Source organism: Ornithodoros turicata, chromosome 1 (assembly GCF_037126465.1).
Source record: "Ornithodoros turicata isolate Travis chromosome 1, ASM3712646v1, whole genome shotgun sequence".
NCBI classification, from domain to species: domain Eukaryota; kingdom Metazoa; phylum Arthropoda; class Arachnida; order Ixodida; family Argasidae; genus Ornithodoros; species Ornithodoros turicata.
The window spans coordinates 221,189,577-221,208,413 of record NC_088201.1 but is presented as its reverse complement, the minus strand read 5'-3'; the positions used below and the strand labels follow the sequence as shown (position 1 = coordinate 221,208,413).

Below are 18,837 nucleotides of genomic sequence, written 5' to 3'. Positions count from 1 at the left end.
ATCAATTATGGCCTTTTCTTTTTCGTTGTTGCGATGTGTGACTGTATTGCCTATGTTATTGTATTTACTCACTTCTGCAATGGCTCCAGAAGAGCCAGCAGTATCTCGAAATAAACGGATCGAGCTCCGTGAAGAATTCGGAAGGCGACAGAGCCTGCTAGAAGCTCGCGATATTTTGAATGTTATACTCACACGAAATGCGAGTGGCCTTGCTTCCCTCTCGCAGCTCTCCCCGTAGAGTCCTTTCTTTCAGAATTTCAGAAAAGCACGCCGTCGCGTTTTATTATCAAGTCTCTTTCTGCGAAGTTGTGCGCAACGTCGCCCCGCAGTCCCAGTTTGGCTCGGACCGCCACAAGCTGTATTATCTGACCCCCATGAACTATACATGTCATCATTCTCTAAAGTCCCGCAACGGCCAGTAATGACACGTATGCAGGGTTTTCCAATAACCTTCATCTGCGCTTATAATGCATTCCGTGAATACTCCAGCAGGTCCATAAACATGAAAACGAATTACCTGTATGGGGCGACGCCGGAGTGGATGCTGTGCCAATTGGTGAACTAGTGGTCGATGTACTTGTACTGGTGGTGGATGTACTCGTAGTGGTGGTAGATGTACTGGTACTACTGGTGGACGTACTTGTACTGGTGGAGGATGTAGTCGTACTGGTAGAGGACGTACTGGTACTGGTGGTGGACGTACTTGTAGTGGTGGATGATGTAGTCGTACTAGTGGAGGACGTGCTGGAACTGGTGGTAGACGTAGTGGTACTGGAGGTGGATGTAGTGGTACTGGAGGTGGATGTAGTGGTACTAGTGGTGGATGTAGTGGTACTAGTGGTGGATGTAGTGGTACTAGTCGTAGATGTACTGGTACTGGTGCTGGATGTAGTGGTACTGGTGGTCGTTGTAGTGGTACTAGTCGTGGATGTAGTGGTACTAGTGGTGGATGTAGTGGTACTAGTGGTGGATGTAGTGGTACTAGTCGTGGATGTAGTGGTGCTGGTGGTCGATGTAGTGGTACTGGTGGTCGATGTAGTGGTACTGGTGGTCGATGTAGTGGTACTGGTGGTGGATGTAGTGGTAGTGGTGCTGGATGTACTGGAAGTAGTGGTGGAAGTACTGGAACTAGTGGTGTTCGGCACATTAGTTATCACAGGATTTGTAACGGCGGTAGTAGCTGGTTTCAACGTCGTCGGGATGCTCAGACTGCTAGTCGACCCAGCAGCTGGTATGGCAGTTGGAGGACTGAGTGTCAAAGATGCAGAGCTGGTGGTCGGAGTCGGGATCGCATTGGTCGTTTCTCTTTTCGGAGTCTGCGTCGATGATGCATGCCTAGTGCTAGGCTTCTGCCCGGGCGAGCCTCTGTCGGGTGCACCGTTTCCAGGTTTACTGTACACCGTACTAGTGCTGCCCATACTGGACTGCTGGCTCAACATCACTGTTGGGAAATACCGATGTTAAAGGAAGAGGCAGATGTTCACAATTTGGGATACCATCCATGAAACTCTTCACCCCAGAATGACAATTTTGCGACATTTATTACAGCGCACTTTCAATTGCAAAATCATACGTACGCGTAGCTATGAAGTTCGCAAGAATAACGTTCCGAAACGGCACCTAATATCTCCGTGTGACTTATCTTGCAATCTCTGCTATAAAAAATATTTAAAAAACAGGATGCGCATTGTAGTCATTGGGGAAAGGATGGACCGGTGACATCTCGTCCTCTTTTTTCGTCCTCCATTTCTTCCTCGTTCCGAAACTTCCGAATAAAGCATTCTATTTTCGCAACTGCTCTACCTACACTGCATACATGTCATATTGTTCCGTTTGTTTTAGTGTTCCAGTTTTATGCCCAAGGAGTTCAAGGGTACACGACAGCGGTACACTACAGTCGCGATTTGGGATCACGAAGGCGAATAAGTACATCCCCTTGCTTCGCCTGAGAGCTTGTAATTTGTATAAGGTTGGAAATCGAGAAGAAATTTCAGAAGGCTAGTATTTGAAAACCAGAACTTACCAAATGCCACAATGAAAGAAACGATAAATGCGACGCAGAATGTGGTTGACAGCGTGCAGCACAACGAACTGTAACGAACAGAAAAAAATGTTGCAGCATTGCTCAATGCTACTGATACTCTTGCTTGCTACTACGGTTTCTTTTTGCGGTTGCCTACAACAATAATCTAATATTTAATTTAATGCAGCACGAAGACAAGCCCCTGTCCAAGGGCATTTAAGGCAATGTACGGGAGAGTAGGGCGCCTTTTCTCTCTGGATTTTGTTGGCGATGCTCAGGCGGCAAACTGAAAAACACGCTGGATTTCATGTAAGGGAATAGACTGTTTCTCGTTGATAGTTGCTGTGCTTGCGTTCTTCGGGGTTGCGGCGGGTCGGATACGGAACGAACCCGGGTTTGTGAGCCGCGGGAACCACATGTTTGAATGATCTCGATTAGTTGTCCATGTTTCCTTTCTAGAATGGAACTTGTGGCCTACCATCGGCTGCTGACGTATAGGCGGAGGAACAGGAAAACATCTCACAACGACGAGAAAGAGATGGAGAAAAAGAAAGACAGAACGGATGATGACCTGTAGGTTGAGCTTAAAAAAACATGGCATTGATGAACGTTAGGAAGTGGACAGGCACCGTGTTGAGAAAGTCTGAGAACGCCTGTGTCATACTTCTCTCTGTCGACCATAGACCGGGCTTTCTCAGGATGGGTCGGCCTCATTTGCTACGACAAGCAGACAACCAACGTATGGGTAATGGGGGAGCGGATCACGTGGCTTCCTGCGCGCTAAGAATAAACTAGAGTAGTATACGGTATCTGAAAGCATTTAAAACCATGCAGCTAGGAAACACCTTCATTGACTGAGCCACCTCATTGGCGAATAAACAGGTGAAGTTCGAAAGGGAAGCCTGTTTTTCAATAGTAAGTAGAGCGAGTAGTAACTGCCTCTTGCTTTCCAGGCTTTCGTTTCGATGTTTCGGTTGGTCTTGGTTCGGTTGGTGCTTCGGTTTGTCGCAAAAATATGAAACAGAATGTCAAGAGAAAATGGGAGCATGCATGGGAATAAAACGAGCGATCTTATTTCAAGTGAGCATACATATGCCTGAGTAAGTACATACAACGAAAAGAATTACACCGACGAAACGTAAGAGAAAACAATTTAATGCGTCCTTTTTTAGTGCGTCTTGTGTCCCATAGTGGACGCATCACTAATGCAATTCAGAATGAGGAGACGACAGACCAGTTCGATTATCTAAAGGGATGAGAACGGACATCAGGGCTTGGCTTTTGGGGCTTTTGGAGTATTTTTGAGTCAGTGTTGTTGCATCAGGGTTGTGTCTGCGCGCTGTGTCGGTTTGTCTTTCTCTCGATATTCAATCCCGGATCCTGGAGATCCTTAGGAACGGTCTCGAATTCCTTAAACCGGCGACCACCACCTTAAGCCAGCGATTCCGCACACTCATCTTGAGGTTCCGAGCCACTTATCAAGCGATGCATATCGCCAACACAATGTACACGTTCCAAGTACGACTGATCTTTTTTGAGCAAGGCTCTCGTTGGTCCTGTTAGCATCCCTTCCTGTAGTAAAGTACAGAAATTAACAAAAAGGACTTGTGAAGCTAAATACGGTGTGCATAGGGCTGACGTAGTTAATCTACTCTGCTCATATGCACGGAACCTACACAGATACATAAAGTGTGGCAACATTTCATATACCTCGAGGTTTCACCATAGTTGGTAGAGCACAAAAATCGGTTGTGCTTCAGCCTTGGGTTACTCGAAAGGGGAATATCATACTTACTCGTCCCCTAGAAAAGGAATATAAGAACGAATTGTTAGAACCCTTCTGCATCAAACTGTACAGCTGCCTATTTCTACTACATGTGCTCGCAGCCCAACTAGATGGACTTCAATTTGCAGACTGGCGCTCTGGGTGGCTCACTCGACTCGGACTCGACAGTGTACCCGCCTACTGACCTGAAGATCGCGAGGACAGTGGCAGATTGGTGGAGGGGTATAAGGATACAGTGGCTCAGACGGGGAGTCTTCAGCGAGGGACGTTGAATGTGGTGTGCCACCTGTCTGGACTTCGGCGCACTTTCGACCAGAACTTTCAGGTGTGCAAAATCAATCCGCACACCCAACTACTGTGGCGTCTCTCAGGACAGCAGTTATCGCGTGACGTAAAGCGCCGAATTATGGTTAGTAGCATTTCATTTCCGGACTAACCACGCAGTCAACCGCTCCACGTACTCCCAGACATGGGAAGAAATTCCTGGTGCCTTTTGAAATTACTAGCAGGTCTACACAGTTAGAGGGCACTCTTTTAGACCAATAGAAGTACACTCAGGTGATGCGCAGTTTTTTGCACTGGATTTGCCTCCGAGAAGCAGAACATGATGGAATAAGGTGCATTAACCTAGATGCTGCATAGCCTTAGAGGATCGTTACGGGAAACTCTTCGAATTGAAGTCTGATGTGGTCCGCACTCACCTTCCACAATTATTTCCTCCGTTGGCATCAGAGGATAACTTAGACTCATGCTTTCTTCTATGTCGCCTGCTGAGCTCATAGCATCCGCTGAGAAGTTCTGTTCTGTAAAGATCATAAACGAGAATACCGTAAACTAAGCTGCGAAGATAAGATAAATAATTATGGACTTAAAATGCACGTTACGATAATATGGGAGCGTATTCATACACAGGCATCTATGAGGTTGTTTTTTCACCTTTGCTTTGTTTTTATCCAATAATCTATGGGAGCAGCATAGATGACGTGTTTACAGTTCAGTCCTATGGCCCGGCAGCAAACTCTGGAGGACTGTGTGTAACTACAAGGACAAAACTGAGTTAGCGGAACGGGAGGCAATCCCCATTGAAATCAATTGTGCCTTTGTAAACCGACAATTGAAAAACGGCAGTGAAGCTCCTTAAAATGTATTCCAAGCTTTCGTGTGGTGGACCATGCTTCATCAGGTAACAAAACAATGAAATGGTGAACTCGCACAACTCTACATAGACACGTAAAAGAAGGAAACATATATTTGGATTAGGCTAAGAATGCGAGGGTTGGATAAACAAGAGAGATTTCCTTCCTCACATCTGTACTATACTTTACTGGGCTGCTTAAACTATTTCGGTCCAAAACAAAAAACGAAATTCTAGATGGCCCCAAACGACATCCTAGTCTGCCTCTGTTTCGCTGTACTCGGCGCTAACCGTTGAATGATTCAGGTATCTGGCGTCGTATTCGCTTCCACACAGACGGCAAAGCGGCGTTCCCTTTTCAACCCTGGTTTCAGCAGTTATTTATTTATTTATTTTAGAATACTTTAGAATGACTCGCATTTCACAGCTTGCTGAGGGAGATTGTTCCAACTTTGGATTGCTGCCGGGAAAAAGGAATTCCTTAAACAGTTTGAGTGGAAACGGTACTGGTCAATATGTCTGGAGTGTTTATTACGAGAACTACCTCTGTTCGCCAGAACAATGTATAATTATCAATTAATACACTTCTGATTATTCAAAATTAGCCAAAGATTTTTTCACCGTTGAACTCAGTCGATGGGACAGCGTGGGAAAAATGGCTCGAACATCTGTTAAAATTAACGCACATCGTTATATTTCTGCTTATGTACCTGACAATTTGCGCCAAAGGATGACCTGTGAAAGTAAAAACCTTGGAGCAGCTTTCAAAATAAAAATAAATAAATGCATAACAGAATAACTCAGTGCTGATATTTTAATTTATTCAGTATTTCGTCCTTTTGCCATATTTTGTTATTTTTAACGCCGCTCCAAGGTTATTAGTTTCACAGACCATCCCTTTGACACACATATTAGGAACGAACAACAACAATTTTATTTTTGACCTTGGAGAGTGGGGAGTTTCATCGCCACAGGCGATGCTCTACCCCATTGCTGGTGGGAATGTGGGGAATAAAATAACGAGCCCCTTCACAATAACGATCGAAGTCCGATGGTGTCCAGAAGTGTCAGAAGAGCTTTGAGCGCAGAGCGTTGCTGGGCTCGGGGATATTAGGAACGAATATAGAAATATAACTGCAAGGAACTAGGGTATGGAAAGGGAACGCCGCTCTGTCGTCTGTGATGAACCAAATATGGCGCCTGATACCTGAATTATTCAACGGTCAGCGATGAGTACAACAGAGCAGAGGCCCACTAGGATATCATAGAATTATCACACGAATATCATACGGATATCGTTTTTCTTTTGAATCAAAAGGGTTTTTGCAACCAAGTAGAGCATAATACAGGTAGGAGGAAGAAAATCCAACTCTTGTTATTCAACCTCGCATTCTTATTCTCCCAATATCTTTCGTTTTTTAAGTGTCCATGTACATCTGCGAGTACACCATTACGTTTTTTTCTGGCGAAGCATGGTCCGACACGCGAAACTTTCTAATAAATTTCAGCAAGCTTCATTGCCGTTTTTCCAACGTCTACACAACTAGTGGACCTGACTTTTTCCACTCTACCAGAGTATACCTTATTCGACAAAATCCAGAAAAGAACGCGTGTCGCCAAATATACATCGCATACAACTTTATGCATACAAATGAGCCGAAACCGAAACAACGCGCATCCGGAGTGCATGACTTTCGCCGACGGAGGCTTATCTTGGTCGGAAAGTGGTTTATCTGAAAAACAGATCGATGCTTACTCAAATCATCTGCATTGCCGCAAAATTACGTGCGCCGTGATCCCTGCGTTCCCGGTCACCGCGGTTTCGGCACATTTGCATAGTGAAATTTGCTGATGGATACGCACGTATGTGTTTCGGGATTATTTAAACGCGGAGCGGCCTGCAACTAGGATTACTGAATTGCGACTAAATTGCTTGGAAACCATGCAGAACGACATTCGTCGATCTTTCGCAAGCTTTTCCTTAGGCGTCTTCCTGACGAGGTGCGCCTTATTCTAACAGGCAATGATGTCACCCGGGACCGTCGGGACGAACACGCAAATCGTATCACCGACTACGCTTTGGCTATCCTTGCTGCTGTGCTTCCCACGGATTCTGAGCCTAACAGCGACTTCGCTAGTTGGCACTTGCTCGCTTCACCAGTGAAACGAGGAAAATGTCGGTGCAGTAGACCAACCTACGAGCTAGTCTTGATTGTCAGTCTCTCAGATCTCGGCCATTGTCCCCAGTTCATCCTACGAATAGCTTTTGGCGATTTCTCATCAACTTATTACGCTGTGCAACCTGTCCTCTTTCTATGATGCACCATGCCACCCATCGTATAGAGCGGACAGGCGCCAAGACCTTCGGGACGCAACACGTGTCATCAGATCGGACCGCATTAAAGCCCGCCGTCATGTCTGCTCTCACTGGGCAACACGCAGTATGTCGCAATTTGTCCGTAAAATTAGATATGACCGGCCAAGTACGCGCATTATTATATCTTTATTTATCGCCTCAGTGAATGGGAGCTGAGCAAAAAAAGTCCAGAGGATCGCTAGCCTCATCACCGGGCGCTCGTAAGGCGACACCTCTAGTTAGTGGGTTAGTTCTTTGGGTTCTGTTTTCAAACGCATACACAATATTTGACGAACCTGAGTCAGGTCTGCCTATAGTCTCCGAAAAGACCGGATTTATTAGGTCGAATAGATTTTATCAGCAAACATATACAGAAGCATTAATGTGAAAATACAGCAGTTAATAGCTATAACTGTACTAGTACATCCGTGTTCACTCCATGAGACAATATTTGCTATAACTGTACAGAGATCTGAACACATCAGAGATCCATCACAGTAACCCACTCTGTCCGAAGCGTTCGCCGTTCCGTAGACGGTTATCTCAGTCTTACTTCAAATATCTGATCATGGAGACAATGATAGTTTTTCTTTTCTCTTGACGCGTCTTAATGAATGGTTTTAGCACAATTTAGCAGCGTCTGCCAGTCTGAGCACACCTGAGATTATTGTCAAGTAAAATTGTAAGTTTATTTTTGTGAGAAACCGTTTTGACTGGTGAATAAATGAGAAAGTCGTCTACGAACGGACCTACAGTAATGGGACGGTCAACACCAATATGGCTATTGTTAATATATGTTAAACGAAATAAGGGTTCCAGTACAGATCCCTAGCACACATCAGAAATCGGTGCAACAATGTCGGGTGGACTACATTGCAATCGAACATACTGTGTCCGAAGATACAAGCATTCATCTAATGGCTCGTGAATACCAGCATCAACCAGGCTAACAATTTAAGGTGTAATGCATTACCAGAGGCCTTTAGAAAATTCAGCTGGGATCCTTCATTCAAACAGCACGCAAGATCGCTAAGAGCTTCCAACAGGCACGTTGCAGTGGATATACCTTTGCGGATAACTATGCTGATTTATGGGAAAGAATTTGACTTCCGGGAACGTCATTATCTGGAGATCTTGCATCTATGATCTATGATATCTTGCATTGCGTTCCATCACTTTTCAAGCTTCTCTAGTTACGGATGCTGCCGGCTAGTTATGTAAATTTTGCCTCCCACTCGACGTATATATCGAGATAACGATAGCTCATTCCCAATCCTCCTGCACATTTCTGTGTTCACAAGATTTCTAATAGGTAGAGGAAATCAGAAATCCGTTCAGCTCATAGCCTTTACTTTAGAAGGAGCGCAGCAAGATGTAAAATTACCATGAAGGCAGCCACTTACCCATATTATTGAAGGTTGTCGCCTTGACTCTGATTGCAAATGGAAGGAAGAGCAACGACGCTGTTGTTCAGGATATGCCTAACTTCGCGCTGCTCGTGTAGAATGAAGTTTCTTCAACTTCTTCCAGCTCGTGCTTCGATCTCATCTTGCACGCCATTAACGAACCATAGAAGTTTCGGAAAACTAACCGATTAGGTGAAAATGCAAAATGACATGGTGACAACCTTAGTAGCTCAGTAGCTAGCGTTCTGCTTTGTTGGGCTCAAACCCAGTCGCTAGGTCAAGGCAGAAGAAAGTAACAACGTGGGGTGGTGCGCATATTTCGAAAACCGTTCCCGTTCCCGTACAACAGGTCGCGCCTCCGCATTCAAGGCTGACGTTTCATTCTTGGCACATCATAATTTTTTAGGCAATTTTAAGTGTTTTTTTTTTCGGATCACCGAACCCAAAACCGAAACAAATAGTTTTGTGATGCCACCACATCGATTTCTCGAGACCTTCCGGTTAACAGATACCGCTGTAAAACAAAAAAAACGTTATGCATAAAAACTTGTCATAATTTGCAAAAACCCACCACTTATATACACATTCCCGTAGTACAAACTTTTAAAAAAGTAGAATCAGAAGAATGTTGTTGTTGGTGGTGCTCCTCGAGCGGGATGGCGCTTAGAATGTGTCTTCTGTCCTCTTCTTCTGTCTTCGTCAGTCCTCGTGGTGGTGCAGAAAGTGTTCAACGAGTAAACAACTGGATAAAGAAACGACTGGGAAATTACTCCCTCAGCTTAACTGTAAATATACTCTCACTTTTATACGAAAAAAGATAAATAAACAACCGGAGAAAACAACTTGAGAACAAACAGGAACGATATTCTAGCTGGTTTGCAGACCACTGCCGTCTTTGCATTGGCTTGCTGGTGATGCATGAACTCGAATGTCTAAGACGATATGCCCTGGAAATACGTTTGTTCGTACAAGCACGCACCGGGTGCATCGGTGGCCTAGCGTAGCGTATTCGAGCACCTCACATCTTCTACGATTTGCTGAAGCTCTTAGCATATGGTACGTCAGCTAGCGAATTGGGTTCGGGGGTGGATTACCATGATGCCTGTGGTTATAGGAAAATACAGGCTATCGATGTTTCTTGAAACTTCCATCGTGCGAACTGTAATTAATCCTTAGTTTAAAAACACAGGCTACCTCTTGTTTGTCATTTCATTTCATTTAATGAACATCACATGCAATGTAGGAAATGATATTACTCCAGTCACGTACACAAAGCCGTAGTGGGGAATTCATGAAACATGATGTACTGCACAACGCAGCATTCTGTTTAAAATGCGGTGGTCAACACGGCCAGTGACGAAATGAGAGGAATTTATTGAAGGCGATCAGTTGTAAAGCTGCTGATTTGAAGTGACAGTCGTTTAGTAAAGCATCTTTTCCGAAGGAATGGAATACACATTTCTAGCTTTAATGGCGTTATGCTACGTTAATGTCATTGTATTATCAATAAAATGTGCATATTTATTCCGTACCCCATGAAATTGTTCTTGAAAATGTACCTGTATGTGTTCCAAATACTAAAGTTCTGGGCGAATAAGTGCTTGTTATACAAATTCCTAACTGCTTGATATAATTTTCGCATATGGAAACCAAGCCTGCACCACTATTTACCAACTATGTAATCAATATCGGAAGTCTGAGGAACTCTTTGGCAACCTACATGCTCTATGCTGGTATTTGAAGCAACCCACATGCTCGATGGGCCTGTCCGATAGGTAGTATTCGTTAGCCCACTCTGTGTCTATAAACTGTCACCAACTTACGCTTAGCTGTGTTAATTTCTATTCGACACTTGTCACACCAGGTTGCGATAGTGTTTAGGTCGTGACTGTAAAATTAATGTAACATTATGGTCAATAATTTCTTGATATAGTACGATGTCATCTGCATAGAGTCTAATTTTCAGAACGTATGCAAACCGGTAGGTCATTAATATACACTAGGAACGTAGGAGCACAAACAATACCAAGTACACTGTGCCTACGTTGTACATAGGACCTAGTACATTGTGGCACAACGGAGATAACTGCTCTAAACCCAGATACATATTTCGCCTATTGATCATCCGTAGAAGACAAGTATTCCAACGCAAAGACGACGTTCCGGCAGGGTGTGAATGCTCAGTGTAATACGAGACGGGCACGCAATGCTTATAGACGTATGCAATAAAAAAAAAACGTGGGAATAAAAGTACATATTGAAACTACTCTACCGTTATTCTGTTATCACACAAATATTGGTCGATGTTCGCCCACGAAGCAACGGGGATGCCTATAGTGACTGTGTTTCAGAAACTGTCAAGAGATACAAAATGCAAACATAAATGTGGTGCGATTGCGACAAAACGATACGACGCAGCTCCATGTTCTATCTCGCAATCGGTGAATGTGGTGTTAATGTAAGTCTTGATATTATGCGTGTCCGCCTAGCGCTACGTGCAGTGCATGTCTATTTTTTCGAGGTCGAACAACACGTATCCCCTCGGAAGTTGTATCTCTCCTGAGCGTTGCATATCTGGAAGATAGGAAGGGAGAACATGAATGAAGGGGATTGCGAAGCGAGAAGCTCGACATCCCAAGTTCCTGTAACGAACTTGTGGGCAAGGTTGCACTGATGGGTTTTGAATACTGCGCCTACACGGACCGTCTTCAATCATCATTAAAGTAATGAGCATGGAACCTCCAAGTGTGTCTGAAGGAGCATTCAATGTAATGCTTCATGATTGGTCAAGCCATGGTCTTCAAAACCCAATGAAGACAGCCTTGTAACAGCGCTATAGTCTGTATGGAAATTTAATCACGAATCAAGTGACCCTAAAAGAATGAATGGAGGACGCGTTCTTTTCCATCTCTTCAGTGTTGCCTCACATACTATAACAGCTACAGACCTGGAAGATATTTTTGGTCAAATGCCTTACGACAGAGCAATGGCGTGCTGTGAGCATTATACTCCATCAGCATGAAACGGACATGTCTCTCTTTCCTCATTCCCTTCGCCGGTCGACAGCCAGACAACGTACCAGCACGCACCAGTAACCGATATCACAGCCTAGTGTGGTATGATGTCCTCGCCTTGCACCAGACACAGTTAGTGCATGTGGTTCCCATCATGCATACTGCACTCTCAGAAAAAAATGTTCCGAGCGAAGATTTTGAACCTTTTTCCTCCTCGAAAACTACGATGCACCTTTTTGCACGGCAAAAAAGGTGCCCGAGCAGCTTCAATAGCAATTGTAACCTAAAAGGGGTGCTATCACGCCAGTCAAGATGGTTCTCAAACGAACCCGAGCGAAAAGAGTGCATCTGCACGTCAATGGGTTCAAGTTAGCACCTCCAATATATTGGAGGTGCTAACCTATAGGTGCCCCCTACGGACAAGCCGCAAAAACCCTCAAAGGGTTCAGGTTGACTCCTTTTTTTCTTAGAGTGTACTTTCTGAAAATTACATATGTTAGGTGACTATGGGTTGTGGCATATAAGAGTCTACGTACCTACAACCGTCAAGTGCAGTGTCTCTGAGTTGGGATAACGTCTTACAAGCTGTTGTGCTGCAGGCTAGCACATTTTGCCCCCATACCTGGAAGTCAAAGTCAATAATTACTGTTACGAAGCAGTTAAGCCAGCGCTTATACATGTAACACTATGAAGGTAAGGCTGAGAAGGGATTCGAAGTGTGTTTGTTTCCTTCACTTATACACTTTTTTTTTCTCTTTTCCAGTTTATCCTATCAAACAAATCAGTTACTATATGCACTATAGTAAAAAAAAGAGACTAAATTACGTTTACAGTGCCCGAAGCTTTTAATACTTAGAAAGAATAGACATGCTCTCTTGATTCCCTTTGCTACGTTGAATCTGATGCTGATTTCTAACGGTGCTCCAGGAAAGCTGGAGTGTATTTGACTGTGTCAGTTAAGTGTGATCTGTTTCATCCTCAATACTATGTTTGTTGACATGCCTCTTGGTAAATGTCAAAAATTGCTACGCTCATCAAATATATTTTTAACATTGCCTTGAATGCACAGCACAATGTAGTTTGGAAGACATGGAGCACTTACAGCGTGTATAAGGCCATGTCATAGAACATCCAATCCACAATTCTGCGCCTGAGATGCTCTGACACCTCGTTTAGCTCCTTTTACAGCTTCAGCAATGTCTACAGGAGTTGGTGGAAGCTCGTACACTCTTGTCAACATGTTTGGTCCAGGTTCATGTGCCGCTGAACTTTGTAAAGTGCTAAAACATTCAGGATGCAACAGCAGCATAAGTTACGATTTTTATGTTGTATATTGCCAATCCATGAAATCTGATTTCTTTCTGACATTACGTCACAGGTCAATTAAGGCTCTGTATTAGGTCCCCTACTATTCCTATTCTACATTAATGACCTCCTCACTAATCTCTCATCTGCAGTCCTGCTATTCGCAAATGACTGTGATGTTTATAAGCATATCATCTCCCGAAGACCAAATCAGACCCCAGTCTTATCGACTCATGGTGCTCCACATGTTTGCTGCCCCTACACTTATCTAATTGTTCCATTCCTCCACGCCGGCATACACCAATCCTTGCACCCTTATAGGCTCTGTTACACCTTAGTCACGGGCTCTCCTGTCTCGGTCTTCATATCATGTCCACTTGTCAATGGCACATTCATATCAACCAAATCATTAGTGACTCAAATCACTGAGTGAGCTTATTGTTAAATGATTGGCATACCTCACTTACTTTCATCCACCCAAATGAGATGGGCAAGCTGTGTTTGGCACCATCAGCAATCTTTCTTTTGAAACGTAATTGAATAACACAACGTCGTACTGCTGGATTCATCTTATCTGATTACTTCTGCCCCACTAGTGTCACCACTCTTTGCCTCTGTGACTGCTCTCGACCTGTAGTCATTGATCACCACCGTAATCTCCTAACACTCCATCTGTTTCATAAACTTTTTCACTCGTTGCCTCTCCTCTTACTCTTCCTTATGGAGGCCAAGCACTTCACATTAGACAAGGCTTGGATAACGCTCAGAAATGTGAACTGTCCTTTTCCCATAGCAAGTATTTTCTTTACCTGCTTTCCACATGCCATTAAACTATGAAATTGTTTACCCTCCATCGCCGCGCAGTGTAAATGCTAGATTTTTTTTTTTTTACTTTCGTATTTATTTCCAAGGGAAAAGGGAGGTACACCAAAAATGCTGCAGAGGCAGCTTGAAAGCAACCGTACCCCCAGATACAAGGGTAACAGCAACAGAAAACACTCGATACAATCTAAGAACATAGCAATCTACGCAACAAGCATTAAAAATATAATGGCGATGCACCACACGCTGCGCGCGCACATTTTGCACACAGTCTTATTGAAACAGAACTGCATCTGTAGGGAAAACAAAAAGAGAAATGTTTAGGCGTAACATCCTGACCAACTTCACCCCTGTGGCAAAGTATTTCTTTAGTTCTCTCTGTGCCATTACAGATATGGCTGACCAGATATGGCTGAATTTAATAGTTGTTCCACTTCTTTTTTGCTGTGTTACTAATCTATGTCACTCTTATTGTGCGACTAGTTTTATGTGATGCTGCATTACTTTTTCCAATATTAATGCATTCCCTTTTTTGTTGTTGTTCTGTTAGCTGTCTCATTGTTAATAAGTTATGTTTCTCTATGTGATGCAGCAAGGCCCCTGAAGCGACACAACATATAAATAAATAAAGAAATAAATAAACATCTTGTTGAAGCAGACAGCATATATTCTGCACCTTTTTCACCGCCCCGTTTGTGCTGGCACGGTGTTTTGGTTTACAATTTAGAGTTACAGTTCAGAGTGTTGCTGGAGCACTGTTGTTTCATCCATATCAATGTATGTGTTCAAGTCTGTGTCGAATACCAGCGAGGTCAAACATATCACTTGTACAGTGTAATTCCATGCCAATGTGGCAAAACTGTTTATTCGGTCGCATGCTGCAGCGCTAGCATTAACCCTCCTCCAGTGGCAGACGCGTCTTGTTCTGTGTCCTAATGCCTGCACCGTCATGCACGGGATACCCAAATCGCTGCCTCATATAGTGTGAAGAAAATATTACATACTTATGGTTGTGACACCGAGCAACAAATTACAGACTTATGCTTCTATCTTTTAGTGAATGGCTATATATCATTAAAACATTACGATACTACAAGAACAAAAAGAGGACAAAATGAATTTGGATTGCATCAGTTGCAGAAAATTGGAAAATTCACCTGAACTAGCAGAGCATGTGTCACCAATCCAGCAAAAGCTGATTCCCTCAGGGAAGCAATCACATCATTCAACTTTCGCTCGCCGCACACTACTATCTTTTTCGTGGAGACGCCATGGCTTGCCAGGCACACAACTGGCTCTTCATCCATGAATGAAACTGTAAGAATGAGCACAATATAGCTTACGTTCTGTAACGCCATGATTGTCATATTATATACGGTCTACATCCGAATATGATAGTTGAGAAACATTGCTGGCCGCTGCGAAATACAAAACAAAAACAGGTCAGTTGCGTTAGGCACACCTCACTACATGCATGGGGCTGCATCTCTTTTTACAAAACCCACGGTTATCTGCTTCTGCCTCACAACAGTTTACCTGCAAATGACAAAAACTGGCAAATGAACACAACTGTTTTCACAGACGCGCCATCAATCGAGCTCTGTTAAGGGGGTAGCGACCGTGGCAAGCTAAAGATAGGGCTTAAACAGAAGCAACTCACCTTTTGAAATACGTCCTAGGTTTCATGCACTCCTTTCCTTTGCAAATGAGTGCAGGAGCAGCAAGAAGTTATAGAAAAAGTACGCCGAAGCTCAAAGGAGGTACAATAACAGGAAGTGGGTTAGCACATGTGCCGCGCGTCTTTCGTTTCCGGCGCCAGATACCAGACATCCCAGATACCACGACTGCGCATGCGCGATACGCGAGGCGCGAAGTTCATCTGCTACGGTGTCGTCTGCTTCCAACAACTTCCAGCCGGGATTCAGTGCGTTGGAGTAATAGTACAAGACGGAACTTTATGACGAGTGCCTACAGTGCGACGTTATGTGCGCAGAGTTTGTCAGCTATGGCTAAGCCAATCCGTATCGTTGTCATAGATGCTCTTTTTTTTTTCTTTCGAAAACTCTTTCAAGGTTGGCCACTCATACAGGGATTCATGGTAGCGAGCAAGGCTTCAGCGTTGTCTGCGAAGTTAGGCTGAATAACGGCTCTATTTGCAAAAGCACGTACACGAATACCAGGTCCTGTCAAAGTCATTTATACCGCTGTCATTCTGACATAATGAGAGGCTCGAATGCGGAGTATGATTCAATGCCCTCTCCTTTGCAAGGATATTCCAACGGCGAGGTCATGGAAAGCTCGAATGACGTCTCCCGTTATAACAGCCTATTTGGTGAACACACTATTGGTAGTTCAAGTGCCCATGAGAGCCAGGAATAGATCGCGATGGAAGCTTTCATTCTTGAAACCTCAAAAGCAAATGTTGTGACTACCTCTTCTGTGCGGTCGTGCATTCAGGAAGCTTCCGGTGAAGATAACATTTTGTAGGTGACACGTGCCACCATTGGAGGTACTACCTACAGGACTAGCGATGTTTTTGGTGGCAAAGAAGGGAGACATGCCAGAATTTTCGCAAGTTTGTGGACTGTACGTTATAGCAGGAAAACTTGATATCCCCCTAAATGACCTCGACGTAGAAGAATTCTGCAGACACAGATGTGCGTACAAAGTGTCTCCAAGCGGAGTCTTCAGAGTCAGTTTCCCTGGACAAGAGGCGTCATATGATATGCTCGACTTATACATTGGCAGTTTCAGCGGCATGGCCGAGTGGGCTAAGGCGTCCGCTCGTTGGTGGTAACCAAGGTCGTGCTGTAGACTGGGAGGTGGTGGGTTCGAATCCTACCGCCGGCTGTGCTGTCTGAGGTTTTCCCTAGGTTTTCCGAAGATTTTCCAGACGAATGTCGGCACAGTTCCCCCTGAAGTCGACCCAGGACTCATACTAATCCCCCTGTCCCCCACTCCTTCCTGCTGTCCTCTCTCCGTCAGTCCAATTCTGTACGCTGCTCATAGCCATAGTTGCTTCGCGGCGCTAACACGCAATAAAAAAAACTTTGGCATTGAAGTGACACCAACGTGGGACTTGGCAGGTGAACAATAACCAAATGTACGACTGTTCTACGAGTATCGCGATAGCCAATGCAGTTGAATGTCTAATGCGACATTATTTAACAAGCAGCTCATTGTGCAATAAAATGTGATAGTGGCCACAGAGTGAATTAAGAGAATGACAAGCCCAAATATCCCTTCATCAAATTCATCTTATCTTAAACATTTCATGCAATATGCCTTCTTTGCCCAGAATTGTGGTGCGTAATTTCCAACGTAATACTCTTGCGTAGTGGCTCCCAGTGCCAATTAATGAGCTGATGCAAACTGGAGCCCAGAGCGCTTGAATCAACACCATGCACTTTCGGCACCCTAATGTGCCTCTATACGCAGCACCAATCCATGGCAAGCCGCCGTCGTGCCCTTTCTTCATCGTCCTAGTTATTGCATTTGACCCAGGCAAAACATAAAGATGCAACTATAGACGGGAACAGTGAGCTATGTTTTTAAATGCTAATGGCGTAATGTATAGGGCACTGGATGATGGAATGCGTGAAATGCTGTTATCATCATTTTCCTATTTCTCTTACCAAAGTTAAAATTAACTTTTTTTAACTTGGATACATGCAGTTTATGACAACCCTATCAGATGCACACCTGTACGATGGATTCAATGCATTCACGTGTACGCGTTAGGGGAGTGCCAGAACTCCCTTTATACAATGCGGGTGTACTTAAACCCCCTCTATGTCGACAGGGGCGTAGCAACCATCAAAAGGGAGTTACTTAACTCCGAAGGGAGTAACGGAAGCCGTTACATCCTTTCTACTCCCAAAGTACACACTTTTTTAAGAGTGTATATATATATATATATATATATATATATATAGATAGGGGAGAAAAGACACCAGAGACTGAAGTAGGGAGTAGGGGAAAGTTATTTATTAAGTTGGCGTTTAAACTAAGGGGGAGTCTACGTTTCGGCGGAAGCTCCGCCTTCTTCGGGACTGAGAGAAAAATCTCTGTACAAGGTCTTTTAAAAGGTTACAAAGGTGTCGTCACAGTCGGTACAATTCCACTGCGAGGCAGTCGTCAGTGAGTCATGTTCTGGAAGATTCTGGAAGGTTCCTGGGTCATCGGCCGGGGAGATTACGTGTCAGAGCCTTGGAGTTCCAGAAAGGTCTGGGGTCGCGCTCGTTGAAAACCTGTTGTCCGGGGTGTTCTTAGCGTCATTGTGTCCAGCTGTAAAGAAAAGAAGAAAAGAGGCAGCGGGCACTCCGAGGACATACAGAAAAAAAGTTATCCGGATATGCTTCTTACAGTTGATAGCACTCCTTTATCCTCATTTATTAGAGATTGGAATTTGTAGATCAAGTACGATTCGCGTTGCTCTCTGCAGCGATCGGATGTGAAATTTGACTCTAAAATAAAAAGTGCGACGTTATTAATGGAATGACCGGGCCGACTAAAATGGCGAGAAACCGGGAGGCTACCTTTTTTCGAAACATCTGATCGGTGGTTATTGAATCGAATCCTAAATGAATTTTTACTTTGACCTACATATTGCGCGGAGCATGTTGTACATTGGATGATATAAATAATGTTACTGGAGTTACAGTCAAAGTCGCCATTGATTTTAAGGGAGAAGTCGGAGTTTGTACTCTTGACCGCTGCCGTGCTTTGCATTGATTTGCATATTTGGCATCTTTTACCATTGCATGGATGGCATCCCACCGTAGGTGTTAATGGTTTGGGAACTTTGGAGTTGACTAGTCTATCTTGGAGGTTGCGGGCACGTCTGTAGGTAACTCGTGGCTCCTCGGCAAATATTTGTCGTGTCCGTTCAGATTGCAGAAGGATGCTATGGTGGCGGTTGAGGATACTGTTAATATTACCCGCGCCTGCACCAAAGGTAAGAACAAGGTTTACGCGGTCGCCCTTGGGT

General features: G+C 44.1%; 1 long non-coding RNA gene across 1 annotated transcript; it reads right to left on the bottom strand.

The window, feature by feature from the left end:
• Nucleotides 1–1,187: 1,187 nt before the first annotated feature.
• On the bottom strand, nt 1,188–8,955 carry LOC135376879 (uncharacterized). The gene is made up of 5 exons (XR_010417893.1): nt 8,704–8,955; nt 4,511–4,612; nt 3,734–3,825; nt 2,024–2,091; nt 1,188–1,441 (listed from the first exon to the last, which is right to left on the bottom strand). It is a non-coding gene; the product is annotated as an uncharacterized LOC135376879 (long non-coding RNA).
• Nucleotides 8,956–18,837: the final 9,882 nt, after the last annotated feature.